We start from the raw sequence: 17812 nt of genomic DNA on the forward strand, positions 1-17812 counted from the left end.
TAATGGGGCGGGACAGGACTAGGGATGCACTCCTTATCCCCATCCTTGCCTCGTTCCCCATTTCGAGGAGTCGGGAATCCAATGGGAAATAATTCCCCATCTATTATTTTTTATTTAAAATTAATAATTTTTTGTATTTATATCAAAATGATATACTTTTTAGGTAGCAAGTTGATATTATTATTGTTTTATTTATTTAAACTAATAATAAAAAAAAATTAATATTACTTTATTTTAAAATTTAATAAAAAAAAGTTAAAATTAGTTATATTATGAAATGAAGTTTTAAAAAAACAATAGTTTTAAAGCAACTGTTATATATATATATATATAAAGTAAGTAGATATGTACACGTATAAATAAATATATGTGTTAAAAAATTTAAAAATATATTCAACGGGGTTGGGGATGGAGATGGGGCGAGATACCCTCTCCATCCCTGTCATGTCCTCGAGGAGTTCGCAGTTTGATCTCATCCGATCAAATTGGGGATTCCTCGCCACAATCGGGACGGGTAGCCATAGGGAAAATTTCACAAAATGACCCAAAAACAAAAAACTTTTCTACCAATGACCTCTTCCTAAAAAAACTTTTCTACCACTGACCTTTTGTCCATACAAAATTCTAAAAATACCCCAATTTTAAAAATCTTTCAGACCGTTTGGTATCTGCGGCTCTACGAATACTTTACAACGATAAATCCCTTTATTTTATTCTCGAAGCATCTCTTCAAAGAATTTTCTTTCAAATTTGCTCTCGTTTTCTCTCGAACTTCAACGAAGCACTCCTTGCAGGTTTCTTGCTAGTCGTCTCTACACACTTGCCATTATCGTCATGATCTAAAAAGTATGAGACTCTTCTCCTTGAAGAATGCATGTTGATATTCGATGTTTGATTATCTTTCAGGTTTAATATGTATTTGTTCGTAATCGATCGTTGAGAGAATACTAAGCGAGCGTTTAGATATTACTAAGCGATCGGATAAAGATTACTAAGTGGTCGAATAAAGAATATTAAGTGATCCTTTAGTTATTTATTATGTGATCGTTTAGGTTTATATCGTTCTATCGTTCAACTAACTGTTACGTGGTCGTTGAGATATCTGTTATGCGATCAGTTAGTTTGTGTTATGCGATCGTTTAAATTTTGTTATGCGATTGCTTACTAATTGTTGTAATGTACATGCTTGTCAAATTGATAAGACGGTCGTCCCTACTGACAAATATTTCTCTGCTACAGTCTCTTGCCAAGTCCACAAAACTGCCTCTATGGTGAAGAATAAGTTGACAGAAGAACAGATGAGACTATATAGGAAAACGATCTTTGGTCCACTGTTGGGTATAGATATTGTTTTTAATGGACAACTTTTGCACCACTATTCGTTAAGGGAGGTAGCAAATGCGAACCCAAACGTTATGTCATTTAACATTTTAGGGAAGAAGGTAACATTCTCCTAGGACGATTTTAACTCGATAACTGGGTTGTGGTCGACCGGAGAAACAATAGAAAGAGAAATAAGCGGTGAAAGGCTGCAATAACTCATTCTTGGACCAAATGACCCAAACGAAAAGAATAATTGTTGAAGGATGTGGAGACCGTATTCAAGAAGTTTAGTTTTATTAACGACGAAGATGTTGCAAGGTTGCATTGGTACTATTCATTGAAACGACGATGATTGGAAAATATAAGAAAACCCAATTCGATGTGAATATATTTGGGATTATTGATGACAATGAAGTCATTGTACATTACGACTCGTCTTCTCTCTTTTATGAACATATATTGAATAGCATGAAGACTATCATGTGTGGGAAAAAGGAGGCATGTGATTCAAAGAAAGCAGAAAATGATCTTCATGCCTCATATTACTATATAAAAGAATTCACACTTGCATTTCAGGTATGTACTTTTGTTTCTGATTCACTTTAATATACATCGAATCGGTGTGTTATGTACGTGTGACAAAGTTCCCATATTGTAGGTTTAGGCTTATGAAATTTTATCCACATTAAGTAGGTCCATAGCCCCCCAAGTCAACAATGTTGCAATTCCCATAATTCTTAGATGGACTTGTTTCTCATGCTCCATCTTATAAATTGTTGAGCAATAAAGTTTTCCAACAAAAAAGAGTAAGTAACCAATCACTTCTGACTTGCTCGTTTGTTTATAGTTTCATGCATTATGACTTGCTCATTTGTTTGTGTACAAACTATTATTATGTTGAAACTTGTACCTAGTGCAGGGGAGATAAGGTACAAGGAGAATCGACTGGAAGGACTTAATGTGGTTCATGTTTTTGGAGAAAAAATGATTGAAGGGGCTGAATACTCCATCGATACTCACGAGTACTTTGGAGGGCACGAAAAGCATGAACCCCATGTAGATCAACTTATAAATGTGCAACATATAGAGTCGGAACCGCATATCCAGTTCAAAATAACCCCATAAAGCTGGAACCACGTGTGCCAGTTCAGACTAACCCCCTGAAGGGTAAGAGGGCACGTGACGAAACATCAAATTGGCAGCGAAAGTCCTCAAGACATCGTCATTCCAAATCCTACAAGGTTCTTAGGGAGGAAATTAAAGAAGTTCGCAAAGATTTAGCGAACTTGATTACCATGGTCCGTCAGATGAGAGATAAATTTATTGTCCAACCTCATCTGATGAGCCAACAACTGAATGAAATAAAGATGATAGTCCATCGTCTGAATGAGGTATGTATTTATGTACAGTTGTTTAGATATTCTCAAATGGACGATCATTTACATAGTCTTATAAAATTGTTTAGATAATCTAAACAATCGCTTATATTTTCTAAACGATCATTTAAATATTCTCTGACGATCGTTTAGATTTTCTAAATGATCGTTTACATATTCTTAAATGATCGTTTAGAAAATATAGACAATCGTTTAAAATTATTAAAAGATCATTTAGATACTCTTAATTTATTACCTTACTTAACATAATATTTCGTTTGATTTGTTCGGGATGGTAATAATATAAGGACTCGTCACGATAAAAGGGACAATAATGAGGGGATTTTTTATGATGATAATAATGATGATGGTAATGATACAGAAGTTCATCAGACTAGTGCAGAAGATTTCCCTCATACCCACAAAGAAACCCACCATGGAGAAGATCCCCCTCAAACCAGTGCAGAAGAACATGTCAATAAATGTGTTAATACACAAGTTCATTAGACCAGTGCAGAAGAACATGTCAATAAATGTGTTAATACACAAGTTCATCAGACCAATGCAGAAGATCCCCCCATACCCACAAAGAAACCCACCATGGAGAAGATCCCCTTCAGACCAGTGTAGAAGAACATGTCAATGAACAACAAATTGGGATGATTAGTGAGTAGTCCAAAACTCAAGAGCCGACTCCAATATCTGAATTGATGGACATTGTCGTCAATGATCCAACTGTCAATGAAAAGCTAGTTCATCAGACCGCTGATGAAATACATAAACTTCTCATTCAAGCGTTTAATCTTAGAGGCCATTTCAATTTAGATTCAGCCAAGGTTGCAGGGACTTCAACTCAGAAGGATGTCACCGAAGTCAAGGTAAGACTATTGCATGAATTAGTTATTTTAACATTATACTGTCACTGGTTTATAATTTAAATGTAGGATAAAAATGACCGCGAGTATCGAAAAAGAAAAAAACCAACCAAGTTCACACCTGAGGATGTGAAAGGAGGAAAATTGGAGATTCTTTTATCGAATGTTATTAATGTTTGTATACACGTTTTCTTATTATGTTCTCTCTGACCACATCATGTACACCTATGTATTTGATGTGACCTCTCTGTAGTATAAGGTATCCTGACAGTTTGACATTGACCGACACTTGCTATCATTCGTGGTGGTAGAATAGTCTTCAAAATCTGGTCTTCAACTCCATTATTGTTTATGTCTAACTAGGAAGATTGGTTCGATGTAAACAGCAAGCACACACTCAACTGTAAACCATTTTGCACACAATGTTTGAACATTAATGTTTCTAAGGGTTGCTGCATATATTGCATGAGAGCATGAGATCTCGATGCAATTAAACTCCATACAAGTATATATCAATGAACGAAGATCAACCAACCCCCTCAAATATCCACCGTTCATGTCAATTACATGCATGTCCATAGGAGAAACACAATATGTTATAGACATCACTTTCAACTCCTTAAGAATATTCATCGCGTGCTTGATTACAATGTTTGTGCATGTCATTGCATGTGTACGTCAGATATAGAACCAACTCTGTAGCCACTCGCAGATATGCTTTAATAGTTTCGTGATTGGTAGTTTTTGTGCATCTTTCAACACTCCATTGAGGCATTCTACTATATTTGTCATCATCTTGTCATACCTATGATGGACTTGGTAAACCATTGCCTACCATTGTAATCCAGCATCCTCAAGATAGGCTGTCACACTATGATATTAATGGAGCTTTGCCCAAGACATCTGAAACACATGCATTCTATATGTTTTAGCCGCTAGGTAAAAGTGTGGAATTATGTCCTTATTCTTGAATTTGTCGATCAAATTGTTCCGAATATGGTATATACATAAGACATGAAATGCATCAGGGAATATACTCGAGACAACCTTTGCAATCGAGATGCGACGATCTGATATAATCACTAAATTCGGAATGTCTCATATTGAAGCCTTCAAATGAGTCATGAACCAAGTCCATGATGCATTGTTCTCACCATCTACAATACTGAAGGCGATAGGATATATGTTATTATTGCCATCAATACCACGTTGATATTAACAATACACCTTTGTATTTCTCGTGCAAATGGGTCTCATCAACAATGATTACTGGGAAGATGTAGTTCAAAACCCCTCTGATACACGGACTAAGTGCCATGAAGACGTACTTAAATTATTGCCCGTCCTCTACTTTAACCTCAAAGATCGTACTTGGATTTGCAAGCTTAAATTCCTTGCCATGTGCCCTAACAATAGCATATAATCCTCACGGTGACCCTCGTGCGAACACCGATCCATATTCTCTAGCGCGATAAGCCCACCCGTAGCTTATGTTCACTCCATGATCTTGTCAGACGTCTTCAATTATATCCCTCAGGTGGTATGTTCGACCAACTTGTTCGTATTCAGACTCGATTAAGTGTCCAATGATCCAATTTTTTGCTTTTCAACGATTATCCATTCTCATTTCAAGAGAACATGTATATTCGCTTGGATATTTCGTCGTTTTGAACGAATCACTTTCTTTCATTTTTTTTGCACGGAACCTCCATTTGCATTCCTCCAGCAAACACCAGATAGTTAGCAAGTTATTTGTTGACTTTTGTACACGAGCCATACTGGGCATTAAAGTATTCACTAAAATACCCCTAGAGGGGGATAGGGCTAAGCGGAGCGAAAAGGGTTTTCCATGAGATGGGAAATGAAAACTATTAGCCCCACACGAGGTTTGTGAATAAGTGATTGTCTGATAATGAGCAAGGAATGTCCGTCTTTCTGCTAAACAGGATGTATTGAACTCATGATTCATTAAATATTTTTTATGAATGTCAACTAAGTATCGTAAGTAAATTACTCCCGGTTGTTCAAACATTTGATAACCAGAGTCATTCTTTGATAAATGATCACTATGAGTCAACTCAATAGAATTTGATCAATCTTTTTTTCTGTCGTTAAGGTGGAGAACTGAACCAAGAATTCTCTTTCTTTATCATCAATCGAATCACTGTTCGAGACCCAGGATTCTATTTTATCATCAATCCAATCCCAATCCTAATCACCATTCACTTTTTTTCTTTTTCTTATCAATGAATATACCTCTTTACTTGTATGACTTAGATGTCTCAAATTTCTCGAAAAAGCGATTCGATTGATGGGTCAGAGTTATTTCTTATTGGAAGCATCGATAATTTAACTGAAAAATCATATTTCAAAAAGAAAATTTGATCGATATTTATATCCTCGTCATTCAGGTAGTTATGAGGTATTGTGATGAGGTCGTCATACGATGGACCCTCTGACGGTCGTGATATATTTACAAATGGTTGGGTTTGAATGGTAGAATGCATTTGAATCGAAGGCATCATAACTTGTGGGACGGGAGCAAGTGGGGTTGGAACATGGATGTAAGGTGTTGGAGAAGTTTGTGGTCCTGAAGATTGTTCATATCCATGCTCAGTATCGAACTATGAAGTACATCTAGGTTCACTGTTGTGACCAAACCAAGCTTCACTTCGGTCATCCCCAATTTACATGGCTCGATATAATATTCAAGTGAATACATGGTGTGAATATTACGTGTTGGAATGGTTGCATACCCAAAGTTTTGACTGGTTAAAATGGGTCGATTGGTTGGATTGCATTGTTAGTACATATTGTTTGTGCGTACTTCATGACTTTCATAAGGTGTAACTGATACAAATAACGACATTTGGGATGCATCATTACCTTATAAAAAAAAACTATGGTCTCCATCATCGATTATGTCAATCGGGAAAGTTGGAACTAATAAAATGTAACAACATTTGATGTGTATATCAAATATATCCGGATCGATATTCAGTCGTTGGTGCATAATACTCACCAAGTCACTGAATGTTATATCATTTATGACTTTCAGACCTTTCATATGACTTCCAACATATTTTCTTTCAGACTCATCCAATCCCCACCAAATTATACAAAGATGCGAAATAGCGTCAATGATCTGTAATGGGATAAACAAATCTTAGGCAATGTCTTGCAAAAGTTTAAGTATTTATAAGTGTTCGTTTAGAATTGTATATGCGATCATATATAAATTTCTGAACGATCGTTTATACAGTACTGCACGATCATTTATAAATTACTACACGATCATTTATAACTTACTACACGATCATCTAGTGGTTTATGAAAGATCGTTTATATTGTAATGAACGATTGTGTATATATTACTATATGATCGCTCATTTAGTGCTAAAAAACACTTATTATGAAAGCGATCTAGGACAAGAAATATTGTAAAATATCACTTACATTATCTCTGTTTATGAATCTGACGATGAAATCGATCTACGAGGATGTTGGATTGAAACTTTGAGAGAACACTTCAAAAGAACAATGGGAGAATTTCGTGGGGAGTTCGACAGAAGGTGAATACAATAGAGTCTTAGTTATATATTTACTGTTTTGGCTCAAGTAGCCTAGGATGGTCAAGACCCCCATCTTGATTACGAGCTCAACAAGCTCAATTTCTAAAAAGAAAATATACATACCTCCTGTGCTTCTACCCTGTGAAACCCGAATTTCCATTTTCCCTACCTAGGCAGGTGATTAAGGGATTAACTAGGTGAAAGTTAAATCCTATGTTGAAGGGAAAGAAATTTCTAAGTGTTGAATAGATTTTCCTTGAGTAGCTCGGAGTTAAGCTTTAATTGATGAAAAATTGGCTAAGTATTGGACTAGGCATTGCTATATGTTGGCCATAAGATCTTGGAGAGATTACTTGGGCAAAGGGAGAAGAAAAAAGTGTGAATTTGAAAGCTTGACTTTTGGGGAAAAACTTGGAAAATTGGCTAAGTATAAACCTATATGTTGGATGCATTGGATGCGTTGGATGATGGATGCAATGGATGCGTTGGAAGGGTGGTATGCGTCCATACGGCTGCAGGAAGAAAGTTGAAAGTGATGCGTTGGAAGATTGGGAGGGCACGAGGGTCAACTATGCAGAAGGCATACAGACGCAAGGGTAGGCGAGGACACGGGCAAGGTATGCGCTAGAGGGTGGCATGCGTCGAGCAGGCACGGCCAAATGCCCAATCATGCATCGAGCAACCTCAGCAAAATGCCCAGCCATGCGTCGAAGCACCTCGGCCAAACGCCCAGCCATGCGTCAAAGCGAGCCCTGCTGAACGGTCATGCATCGAGCACCCCAGCCTATGCGTCAATTACACTACCAAGCACCCATGCGATCGAGCGACCTATGTGTTGATGCGGTCGAACATCCCATGCGTCGATTCCTTGCGGCCGAGCGACCCATGCATCGATGCAGTCGAGCATCCCATGTGTCGATGCCTTACGGTTGAGCGAGCCCATGCATCGAGTGGACGAGCAAGCCTTGTCGAGCGATGCGGCTAAGCGCCCATGCCATGCAACCCATGTGAGCCATGCGTTGATGCTAAGCCATGCGTTGGAGGTTGGTGATGGCTTGCATGAGGGATGCATTGAACATAGGCCCTGCGATGGGCTAGGTTGGACGCATGGTGTTGGCTCTTGCGATGGTTAAGGGTTGCGATGATGCTATGTTGGAAATTAAGGGAATCCAAGGGTTGCTATGCATTGGAGTCATACTATATGTTGAAGACCTACTATGCGTTCTTGAGTACACTATGCGTTAACATCTGAGGCTAGTTGTATGCATTAAGAATCACCCTGATGAACGCATATTGAAGAGAATGAACGCATAAGAAGGTTGAGCTCATATGGAAGACGTCATCCTAACATGTGGTTTGTTGAGAAGAATTCTTCAACCTTAAGGATTTAAGGTGGAGGCATGAGAAGACATGCAAAAATTGGTCTCATGCGTTGGCAATGTAAAACAATGACACTTAACATTGCATTGATCAAACCTTGTGTTGGTAGACACCTCAAGCAAGAGGTGGAATGGGCTAAAGGTTGGCAATCTTTAAGAGTAACACTTGGAGGAGGAGGTGTCGACCTTGGAGAGCCTTTGGACGCCTATAAATAGGGCTAAAGACTTCAGATGAGGACTCAATTCTCTTAAGAATAGTGTATTTGTCACACCCCGCCCCAGACCACCCTCTGAGCCTAGGAAAGGGCATGACTTCAGCAGTTATCAACCTTTTGGTTGACACTTACTGCCTAATAACTCTTGTGGAATAACTCTGATACAAATATATAACTCATATACAGTGGAATGTCTTTAGGCCAAAAATTTATTAATTCATAAACAAAACATGTTTAGAGTCATTACAACACTAGATTCATACGTCCCAAAGCCCAAAAACCCTAGTCCCTATATGAACAACGGAAACATGTGTACAATATTTACAATAACCATCTAAATAGACGGGTTACAATATCTTTATCCTTTAGTGGAAGAGTAGATGCAGAGCTATCTTCTGAGATTGACCGCTACTTGGGGGAAAGGAAAACATTTGAAAATGGGGTGAGTTTGCTAGCCCAATGAGTGACTTAAGAAAGATAACTGATACTCATGCAAAAATTTCAATAAAGAGTTTAAACTGAAATATAAGCTTCTACAGTACCTTGTACTGCAGTATAAATATTTTCCAAGCATAAAGCATATAAAGTTGTTTTAATCATAAAACATTAAAACTGTTTTTCAGTTGAGCATAACCCTGCTGTGGTTAAAAATAATCCCAACACCAACTGCTAGTCAAGAGAGAACCCTTTTGCTCAATCTCTGACTCTAACTACCTACGTACACGTGGCCATACTAAGTACCGTCATACCTTAGGTACTTCTGCTCAGATACCTTCTCAAATTTCCTTCAATATCGAGCTGCTAGGATACCTTCTCAAATATGCTTCGGTATCAAGTTGGTTTGGTACTTTCTTAAACGTCCTTCGGTACCAAGTTGGTTAGATACCTTCTCAAATGTCCTTCGGTATCTAGTTGGGCGGATACCTTCTCAAATGTCCTTTATGAATCGCGTTTTAAGTAAAACTAGTCATAAATGACTTTTTCTTTAACGTATGTAAAGTATAACACATATAAAAAAAACATGGCTTTAAAGATACTAATGCATGCTGGGTATATTTAACACATATAAATAGCTTTTCAACTAACTTCCCACACATGCATGCGTTTAAAACATAACTCATGGTTTGCTTGGAAATCACTTTGTAAAACTAGCTGGCATGAGAATAATCTTCTTTAAAACATGCTTTCTTTAAAACATTGTAAATATTTATTCAAATATTTTAGTCACTCGCCTCGATCGCTTAGGAACTTTTCCCTTTAGAAGTTTCTTGTTTACCTCGGGCTCCCTTTTTCATCCCTAGAATCTATATTCATTTTACAACTTAGATTACTCATAGTTCTAATTTCGAGATACATCCTTCTATAAACATATTCTAAAATGTCTCAGGAAGCTTATCCTAAAATATGAGCTCATAACTCCTCGTGGTTTGACCGGAATGATGAAATCTTCAAGACTGGCCCAAGCTTATTCGACAGCCTGACCCTTCTATCTTCTTCTCAGTTTCTAGCCCAATCCTTTAGAGCTTTTTCTCTTGCAGCCCTACCCTAAAAACTAGACTTTCAGAGCTTTCAGGTGGCTTTGAAATCACAACAAACGCACGAGTATTTTGGGAGAACTTCTCGTCCCAAGTTGCTGCTGTTTTCCAGACTTCATTGTCCACTGCGTCCTCTTTGAAGCTCTATGATCAACGCATGAATTTTGCTCTCAACGCAATGTTTACTCAGCTTTCCCACTCTTTTTAGTGTTTTTTTGAATTGCGATCTGAAAAAGAAGTCTTTGGCCCTATTTATAGGCGTCCAAACACTTTCCAAGGTCGACACCTCCCACTTGGTTGCATGTCCAAGTGTTTCTTCCTCACACTACCAACACAACTTTTGGTCAACGAAATCTAAGTGTCCTTCTCCTACATAGCCAATGCAAGGGGGCTCAATTTGCATGTCCTCTTATGCAACCACCTCAAATGCTTAAGGCTTAGTTTCCTCCCAAGAAGACACATGTTTGATGATGTCCTCTAGGTGAGCTCATCTTTCATATGCGTCCACAACCCTTGGATGTTCAACGCATAGCAAGCCAACTCACTTAGTCACCGCAAGTCCCATCCATCGAAAGAGCCAGCCACCACTAACGCATAGGATGGCCACTTGTCCTCGACGCATTGCTCACTCAACATCACCGCAAGGCTCGTTTGGCATCGACGCATGGCGCTTGGCATAGGCGCTGGTCACCGATGCATGGGCGTGTGGCATAGGTACTGGGCATCACTCGCGGGGATTGCATGGCTGCATGGGTGCTTAATAGGGTGCTCGACGTATGGCCGCTCGACAGGGTGCTCGACGCATAGGCTGGGCGCTTGGCAGAGGCGTTTGGCATGGGCGCTCGACGCATGGGCTGGGCGCTTAGCAGAGGCGCTCGATGCATGGGTGCTTGGTTGGGCGCTGTGCATCGACGCATGCCATCTTTCCAATGCATGCCTTGCCCGCATCCTCACCTACCCTTATGCCATCCAACCTTCTAACCCATCACTTCAATTTTCCTTCCTTCAGCCACATTGACGCATACCATCCTTCCAACGCATCCATCGCATCCAACGCATCTATCATCCAATGCATCCAATGCATACAATGCATCCAATGCATCCATCATATAGGTTTATACTTCACCAATTTTCCAAGTTTTTTCCCAAAAGTCAAGCTTCCAAATACACACTTTTCTTCTAATTTTCCACCCTTTTCTCTACCATCACACACTAGTTTCCACATCAACCTACTCACCACACTAGTTTCAGTAGAGAACATACTCAAGTAGAAAAATTAGGATTCAGGGTTCACAGTATTGGGAGGAGGCTATGCGTTGATGGTAAGACCATGTGTTGGTCAAGAGATTCCAAGAGGGGAGATGTTGTCGGACAGAAAGGTCAGAAAGTAGTATCCACTTGGGAAGAGAAGTTCTCCCAAAATACTTGTGCGTTTGATGTGATTCCAAAGCCATCTGAAATCTAAAAGAGTCTAGTTTTCATAGTGGGGCTTCCGAAGAAGAAGCTCCAAGGAATGAGGCTGGAGAATGAGGAAAAGATAGAAGGGTCGAGCTGTCGGGTAAGCTACGCCAGTCTTGATTTTTTAATATTTACGGCCAAACCACGAGGATTTAGGAGCTAATATTTTTAGGTAAGCTTCCTGATACATTTTAGAGAATATTTGTAGAAGGAAGAAACTCGAGATAAGGCCTAGAACTATGAGTAGTTTGAGCTTTAATTTGAATTTGAAATTTAGGGTTCAAAAGAGGAGCCCGAGAATACCAAGGAACTTCTAGAGAAAAAAGTTCCTAAACGACCAAGGTGAGTGGTAATTTCCTTTAAGTCTTAAAGCATATCTTTTAGAGTAAATTGCATATGCTTAGGTTATGAATGATTATCTAGCATGAGAATGAGATTACGTGATCGGGATGATCAGGGGGTCAATAGACCTAGTGCCTGAGCTTGTAAGCAAAATCTTACGGGATGGTCAGGGGACACGAGAAGTCTAGTTCCTGAGCTTGTGGGAGGATCCTCGTATGGGATGGTCAAATGGCCAACGGGCCTAACTTCTGAGCCCATGAGCGGGGAGCTATGTGTACATAGGAGACCGAGGAAACATGCAGAGTAAGCGTTGTAGCTAGTAACAGTTATCTATCTACCGTGTGTGTAGATAGACAGTAAGCTCATTCTAGTTAGTTATTAGTTTAGCTATCTACCGTGCGCGTAGATAAAAGTTGAGGTTTGAATGTACCCTCGTATTCGTGATATGCTTGTTATTTATGAGTTGAAATAAACTCTAGAAGTTGCCTACCACTCACTGAGCTTTGTAAAAGCTCACTCTGTTATTTCATGTTTTTCTTCCCAGGTAGCGAAAGGTGCGAAGTTCCAAGGTGCTACTAAGGTCAAGGTCTGCCATAAGCCACAGTTACATTCCGGAGGGTTTTACAGTTGTTGTTGTAACTTTGTTGATAAGTCTTGGAGTTGTATAAACATTATATTGTTGTAATAGAATGGACCTACTTAATCTGTTGTTGTTTTCCTCCTTGAATTAATCAGTTGGTTGTTGAATTTGTTCATTGGTATCAGAGTTATTTCCGCAAGAGTTATTAGGCAGTAAGTGTCAACCAAAGGGTTGATAACTGCTACAGTCACGCCTTTTCCTAGGCTAAGAGGATGGTCTGGGGCGGGGTGTGACATACCCTCCTATGTTTATAACAAATATTCATCTCTCTCTACTAATAACATTCCCCCTCTACTAACTGAATTTGTTATAGATTTGGTGGTCCCCACTCTAACTAATTTAATTCTCTCCCTCATATACATTTGTGCCCTTCTCCCCACTCTTCTTATTAGCCCTTCTTTCATACCTTCTAAATATGGGAGGTCTATCATTACCCTCCCCTCAAAGCACCACCTTGTCCTCAAGGTGAAAGTCAGGGAATTGTTCAGCTATTTGTGCTCCTCCTTCCCATGTTACATCTTCCACTGGCAAATCTTCCCACTGTATGAGTACTTCAAAATCATTAGGTGATGATATCGTTGAACCAATCTTCCTAACTCCCAAGACGAACAATGGTTTTAGTTGTTTTCCAAATGGTCCCAGCTTTGGTGAAGAGAATCGTGGTAGTATGGTCCCCTCGGCCTTCTTTAATTGTGAAATGTGTATTACTGGATGTATGGTGACATTTTGAGGTAGATCAAGCTTGTATGCCACTGGTCCGACCTTTTGGGTTATCTGAAAAGGTCCAATGTAGCGTGGTGCTAGTTTTGGGTGCTTGTGCACCAATAGTGATCCTCGGCGGTATGGTTTGAGCTTGATGTATACCCAATCCGAGACTTCAAAGTTCACTTCTCTTCATTTTGAATCTGTTAGGGCCTTCATTCTCTGTTGTGTTGCTTCCAATGTTTTTTTCAACTGTTTGAGCATTTCATCTATGTTTTTAAGTAGGACGTCGACTTCTCCTACTGTGGCATTCCCCTGTGTGTAATGGATGAGTGTAGGTACTGGTCTGCCATACAATACCTTGTAAGGTGTACACTTGATGGCTATGTGATAAGATGTGTTGTAATTATATTCAGCCCATGCTAGCCACTTGTGCCATTGCGAAGGAGTTTCCATGGTAAAGCAGCGGAGATATGACTCTAAGCCTCGGTTGGCCACTTCGGTTTATCCATCCGTTTGTGGATGATAGGATGAGCTCCTCTTGAGTTGTGTTCCCATCAGTTTAAACAATTCTTCCTAAAATAGGCTAGTAAACACTTTATCTCTGTTAGATATGATGCTTTTTGGTACTCTACGTAGTCGTACAACTTCCTTCGTCAAAATGACCACGGTTTCTGCGGTGTAGGGGTGGTAAAGAGCGATGAAGTGTGCATATTTGGATAGCAACCACCACCAAGATTGAGTTGTATCCCTCGGATTTCGTCAGTCCCTCTACAAATTCCATTCTGATATCTTGCCAAGTGAGCTCGGGTATTGGCAGAGGCTGTCTCTTATACACATCTAGATGTGTATAAGAGACAGAGGCCAAGTACTTGGCTTGTTGGCAGATAGAGCAATCCCCTACAAACGCCTTTACCCTTACCTTCATCCTTGTCCAGAAGAACTCCTTCTTTAACTGTCGGTACATTTTCACTACCCCATTGTGCCCCCCAATTGGATTGTTGTGGAATTCTTGTAGGAGTAATGAGATGGTAGGTGACTGAGATGGAAGTACAATACGCTGCTTATATAATAGGAGCTTTCCCTGAAGTGTATATCCTTGGGGGTGTGGTTGTCCCCCTCGGATGTTATCCCTAATTGCTCTTAGTTCCGGATCTTGCTCAATTTCACTCGTGAACACTTCCTGATTAAGGGTGTGCAGTACACTGATCATGGTCATTTCCATCGTGGTAGGCAGTCTAGACAATGCATTTGTGGCCGAATTTTCCATCCCTTTCTCATACTTTATCTCGAACTCATATCCTATTAATTTAGCCACCCATTTTTGGTATTCCCCTGCTATAATATGTTGTTCTAATAAGAATTTGAGACTTTTCTGATCTGTTTGCACAATGAACCTTCTTCCTAATAGATAGAGGTGCCATTTCTGTATAGCCATAACTATAGCAATCAATTTTCGTTCGTAAGCAGCCTTGAGTCGATGCGTGGGCGGGAGGGCCTTACTGAAGTATGCCACTGTTCTTCTTTCTTGCATTAGTACTGCTCCAACTCCTACCCCGGAGGCATCTATTTCGATTATGAATGTTTGATTGAAATCAGGGAGCTTGAGGGTAGGTAGTTGGGCCATCCGTTGCTTCAAGATCTCGAAGGCCTCATGAGTATCCTTGTTCCACTGTAGTTTATCCTTCTTTAGTTGCTGTGTTTGAGGGAAAGCCAGCGAACCATAATGAGATACAAACTTGCGGTAGTAACTCGTTAACCCAAGGAATCCCCTGAGTTACTTGACTGTTGTTGGTGTCGGCCATTGGAGTATAGCTTCCACTTTTGAAGGGTCTGCCGCCACTCCTTGCTCTGATATGATATGCCCCAAATAATCTATTTGCTTTTTCCCAAATGTACACTTTTTAAGATTGGCCATAAATTGGTTATCCTTCAATGCTTGCAACACCACAGATAGATGATGCACATGATCACATAAAGAAGAGCTGTAGATTAAGATATCATTGAAAAACACTAACATAAATTTTCTTAAGTATGGGTGCAAGAGATCATTCATTACCGATTGGAATGTAGATGGGGCATTTCTCAATCCGAATGGCACGACTAAAAACTCATAATGGCCTTCATGAGTGCGAAATGCAGTCTTGTGTATGTCTGAGGGGGCCACTTGGATTTGATGGTATCCTGACTTTAAGTCAATCTTTGAGAATACTCGTGCATCGGCCAATTCATCAAGGAGTTCTTTAACCATCGAAATGGGGAAGTTGTCTGGCACAATGACTTGATTTAACGCCCTATAGTCGACACAAAACCGCCAGCTACCGTCCTTTTTCTTTACTAATAACACCGGGCTTGAGAAAGGGTTTACACTGGGTTGAATGATCCCGGCAGTGAGCATCTTTTCAACCAGCTTCTCAATCTCGTCCTTCTAGAATTGTGGGTATCTATATGGCCTAACACTCACTGGTCCTGCCCCTGGCTTGAGTTCAATGTGATGTTCATGATGTCGTATTGGAGGTAACCCCTCCATTGATCTGAAAACGGCTTGGTATTTCTCTAGAATCTCTTGTATTTTTGGTTGTAACTCTACTGTTGATCGTGCCTCTCCATCTTTCTCAGAGGTTATGAGCAAATTTAGCTCGAGAAGGATGCCCTGGCCCCCCCTTTTACCAATTTCATCATCGACTTTAATGAGATTTGAGCTTTCATCAGACTGCGGTCTCCTTACAAGTGTATTCACCAGTCACCTACCTGAAATTCCATCTCTGATGTTCCCCAATCGCATTCGGCTCGTCCCAAAGTCATCAGCCATTGCACTCCAAAGACCACATCAACACTGCCCAGGGGTAAGGGAAAGAAGTCATTGATAATAGTTAAGTTAGGGAGATTAAGAATTACCCTTTTGCAAATACCCGTCGTCCTCACTGATGTCCCCGTTCCCAGCATTATCCCATAACTTGTCATTGGCGTCTATGGCAGTTTTAGGGTCGATACTAGTTCGTTGTCGATGAAGTTGTGTGAGGCACCACTGTCAATGAGAACAATCACGCCCCTATCCCCTATAGCTCCCCTGACTTTAATCGTTCGGGGCAAATCGATCCCTGCCAGAGAATTTAGGGACAGCTCTGCTGCCTCTTGCTTGCTAGCCTCCACTACCATGGATTCTAATGTAGTTGTCATGGGCATCTCGGCCTCCCCTGGTTCGTCCTCTGTTTCCTTAGTCTCAGCTTCTTTCTCCTCATCGTGGTATAGCAGAATACTCAGCTCCTTCTTTTTACATCGGTGCCTTGGTGTATACTTCTCCTCACAACAATAGCAGAGTCCTTTATCCCTCCGGTTTTACATCTCACTGTCGGACAGCCGCTTGAAAGCTCCGGCAGTGAATGGTTTTTCGTTGATGTTTTTTAAAGTAACAAAGTTTGAAGATGTACCTGATGTGCGGGTCGGGTTGAGAGAGATTGTTCGGGCAGTCGATTGCATGTTCTGACTTGAATTGGAGCTGGGTTGACCCGTGGCCAAGTTGGGCCCCGAGTTTGAAGACGCGCCTGTTGATTTTGCTAGATTCGGGTTGCCCCTTTTTTTTCTTCGAGCCTCCTCCGTATCTTCTATTATTTGGGCCATCCTCATTTTCTCCTTCAGCCCACTTACTTTGAACATTCTCATTTCGATTTGAATATCTTCTTTCAGCCCACTAACGAATTTGCTTTCTAACGTTTCATCTGATAGGTCTTTCAACGGCCCTGAAAGTTGCTCGAATCGCCACCAGTATGCTCGCACACTGCCGTCCTGCTTCAAGGTAAGAAACTGTGCTCTCCGATCTTCCTCTTTGACTGGTAGGAATCACAATAGGAGTTGTTCTTTAAATTTGGCCCAGGTGTCCATCGGCGTCCTCTCTTCCTCCCATTGATGCCATTCTAAAGCCTCCCCTTCCAAACACAAGATCGCAACCTCGATTTTGTCCTTCTCTGATAACCTGTTCACAACAAAATACCTTTCAACTCTGTGAAACCATCCCATCGGATCCTCACCTGGTTCTCCTTTGAATATTGGTATTTCCAGCTTTCTCAGTCGCATATCGAACAACGACACTTCCCTTCTTTTGCCGCTTTCCTCTCTCGTTGGTTGCTTTCCCCTGTTAGTCACTGTCCTTTCTGATGACCCCGATTCCCTCTCCTTGGCTATTTCTGATTTTTTCGACCATACCTCCAGTGCTTGGATCATCTCCTGCTCCATCGACTCTCCCAATGCTTCGATTTTTGCAGTCATCATGCTCTCAGTGATCTGCTGCATCTCTCCAAACCTTTGATCCATTTTGTTTTCCATTCTAACTTGAAGTAAGGTGAGTTGTTCCTCCACAACTGATAGTCTTACCTCCATCTTCTTCACCATACCCTT

The sequence above is a fragment of the Benincasa hispida genome, chromosome 3 (genome assembly GCF_009727055.1).
Source record: "Benincasa hispida cultivar B227 chromosome 3, ASM972705v1, whole genome shotgun sequence".
Lineage (NCBI taxonomy): Eukaryota > Viridiplantae > Streptophyta > Magnoliopsida > Cucurbitales > Cucurbitaceae > Benincasa > Benincasa hispida.